The sequence below is a fragment of the Oryzias melastigma genome, linkage group LG6 (assembly GCF_002922805.2).
Source record: "Oryzias melastigma strain HK-1 linkage group LG6, ASM292280v2, whole genome shotgun sequence".
NCBI lineage: Eukaryota > Metazoa > Chordata > Actinopteri > Beloniformes > Adrianichthyidae > Oryzias > Oryzias melastigma.
The window spans coordinates 8,828,149-8,831,886 of record NC_050517.1 but is presented as its reverse complement, the minus strand read 5'-3'; positions in this window follow the sequence as shown (position 1 = coordinate 8,831,886).

Genomic DNA, 3,738 nt, shown 5'->3' with positions numbered 1-3,738 from the left:
TGTCAAAATGAGTTTGATGGAAAGGACATACTATATCTCTCTCACGAATGGCCGAAGGCCCTGCTGTATGCGTTTCCTCCACTGGAGTTGATACCCCCCACCCTGGCCAGGGTGTGAGGTGGGCACTATTCTCTCATCCTGATAGCTCCACGCTGGCCTGGGAAACCCTGGCTAGCGGAGATTTTTCAGCTGATGAACAGAGAACCATGGCCACTTCCCCTCCGCAGAGACCTGCTGTCGCAGGCGCGCGGGGAAATCTTCCATCCTCATTCAGGTCATATGGCAATATGGGCCTGGCCTGTGAGAGGTTAAACCTGACCGCCACGGGTCTCCCACAAAACGTTGTGGAAACGATTCAAAACGCCAGAGCTTCCTCTACACCAGTGGACCGGTCAGCCAGTGTGGAGTTATTCCGCAGCCCGGGGGGTCATGTACAGGCCTGGAATTATGGATCAAAATCTTTTTATTCAAATTAAAAAATGGCTATTTTGACTTATTTCTCGTCAAAAATTCAAAGTTTAAGTACTATTTTTTCAAAAACTATACAGTAAAAGTACACAAGTCTTTGTGAGATAATAGAGGGTGACGTGTAGAACAAGCATATAGTGTCCAAGGCCTGGAATTATGGATCAAAATCTTTTTATTCAAATTCACAAATGGCTATTTTGACTGATTTCTCGTCAAAAATACAAAGTTTAAAGACATTTTTTTCAAAAACTATACAGTAAAAGTACACAAGTCTTTGTGAGGTAATAGACTGTGACCTGTACAACAAGGATATAGTATCCAAGGCCTGGAATTATGGACCAATTTTTTTTTATTTACATTCAAAGATGACCATCGTAACATATTTCTCGTCAAAAATGCAAAGTTTAACTACTATTTTTTCAAAAACTATACAGTGAAAGTACAAAAGTCTCCTTGAGGTGATAGAGAGTGACCTGTAGACCAAGCATTTTCTGTCCAAGGCCTGGAATTATGGACTAATTTATTTTTAAAATTACTTTATTTAACTTCAGTATTGAAAACTCTAAACATTTATTTTTAGAAAGGACATAGTAAATAACAGATTATTAGTACAAATATGCACTGATAGAATACGTCGTTTTGTTATAGAATTTTATTTCTCTTTTTCATTTTACTCCGAGCACATCAGACGTTCTAATGCTCCAACAGAAAGCTCTTCCACCGAGTTTCATGCTCTGCCGTAAACCGTGTAATACGGGCGCATGACTTTTTTGTAGCGCGGCTGGCTTGACCGCGGCTGAGTGAACAGCGGCTCACTTGACCGCAGTTGTTTTCCGTCTGTTCTTCTGTTGCTGCACTAATCCCATCCATTCGCGGAGAAAGGTTCCACATGCTTTTCTCGTGTGACGCGCCGCTGGACTGCTTTTAGCGCTCAATATAATCGAGAAAACCCGGTTGATTTTCAAAATAAAAGATTTCTGACTCAAAAAAAAAAAGTCCCTAAAGTCTTCCGCGGCCCGGTGGTTGGGGACCACTGCTCTACACGTTTGGCGTATGATGGAAAATGGTGTGCGTTTGAGGACTAGTGCGCTAAAACCGCAGTGGTGGCTTATCAGAGTTTTGTGGCTGACATTTTGTCATTTCTGCAGAACCTGTTAGACAAGGGTCTAGCCTTCTCTACCATTAAGGTGTACTTAGCTGCTATATTGGTCTGCCATGTCGGTTTTGGGAACAAAACGGCGGGCCGGCATCCGCTCGTGGTACAGTTCATGAGGGCAGCGCGCCGACTTAGGCCGGTGTCCAGGAGCCTGGTCGCTTCTTGGGATTTATCCTTGGTGCTCGATGTGTTGACACGTTCACCTTTTGAGCCTCTGCAGCAGGTCGAGCTTAAGGTGCTCTTGTTAAAAATGCCTTTGCTGATCGCACTGGTTTCTGCAAAACGTGTGAGCGATATTCATGCGTTCTCAGTTAACCCATCATGCATGCAATTTTCCAGGGGCCATTCAAGAGTTCTGTTGAAACCTAATCCTGCCTTTTTACCCAAGGTTTTTGATTCGGCTGTGTCGAGCCGCCCTCTCGAGCTATCAGCCTTCTACCCACCGCCCTTTGCCTCTGTTGAGCAAGAGCGGCTTCATGCACTCTGCCCGGTCCGAGCCCTACGCATTTATACGGAAATGACCTCTGACTTTAGAAAGTCAGAACAGCTGTTTGTGTCATGGGCTCCACCGCACAAGGGTAGACCTTTCACTAAGCAACGTTTGTCATGTTGGATTGTGGAGGCTATTGTCATGGCTTATAATGTCAGGGGATTGGAACCCCCTGCTTGTCTGCGCTCACTCCACACATGTAATGGCCTCTTCTTGGGCACTATTTCAAGGGATCTCGGTAGGTGACATATGTGAAGCTGCCAGCTGGGCTTCACCCCACACCTTCACCAGATTCTATAAACTGGATGTGACTACACCAACTCTGTCTTACGCAGTGTTAGGTGTGGCTTCTGCGCCAGTTTGAAAAGACCGGGTGCTTCTTAGTCTTCAAGTAAGCCCGTCTGGCAATCCGGGAGTCTCTATATCCCATAGTGAGATACCGAATGAATGTTGAAAGAGAACGTTAGGTTAAGAAATTAACCCTGGTTCTCTGAAACATGAGTGAGGTATCTCACCAGACAACCCTTCTTGCCTGGAGCGAGAAGAGGTGAGCTTTCTTAGACTGAGGAGAGGAAGAATGTAAAAAAAGCTTCTGGGGACAGCGCATAGGGGGCGTGTCCCATAGTGAGATACCTATCTCATGTTTCAGAGAACCAAGGTTAATTTCTTAACCTAACGTTCCCTCAAGTGTTCTCCCTTATACCTGACACAACAGACTCAGAGACTCCTTTGTCCCCCGAGCCATCAAACTGTACAACTCATTCGGCAGGAGGGGGAGAGGGAGGGTCAAGAAGGGAAAGGCGTAGCCGCCTTATACATCATATGAGCAATAACTGGAATACATGTACAATACTCTCTTACCAGTGCAATATGTTCAATCCTCCAGGGTATCATGTAATGTTAATTATTTTGCATTATTCATTCTTTTCTATTTAGCATATTTAGTTTTATTCAGTCTGTTTTACTTTATTTAGTTATTTTACTCCATTTGTGGTGCTAAACGGACGCTGATACCTGAATTTCCCTGAGGATTTCCAAAGGGATTAAAAAAGTATTTTCTCTATTCTATTCTATTTATCAAATGCTTCAGAATTTGAATGGCATCTTTACCTTAAGGTGCTGCAGGATCATTTTTTATTTTAACTGGGATTCAAAGATGTAGTTTTGACATTGAAACTGATGTGTGACATCGTCGTGCAGTTTTCCTGGTGGTAGCTTTGGTCCTCTTCAGGATGTGGGGGGAAGAGCATCACTTCACACCACAAGCTCTAACCTACTCAGAAAATTTTACTTCAGCGAGAGAAGCATGTAAGAACAGAGCAATAATGCGACCCGTTTCATTCGAGTCAGCATGGTGCATCTTCTGCTTGTAAAACTTCCCACACAAACTAACATACTGTCTGAATTTCCTCACCACTCTTTACTTATTGGACTATAAGGTGCAATCACCATGTTGTAGAGCTTTCCAAACCCACAAATTCAAAAGCCTGTGCCACAGAAATTTCCCAGAAGCCTCAGCAAAAAACTGGAGTGCTGATGCTCATTAGATTGATGAATATAGACCACAACTTGAAACTTTTCATGTGAAAAAATAGATTTTAATCTATGTTTTTTAGTAAACCAT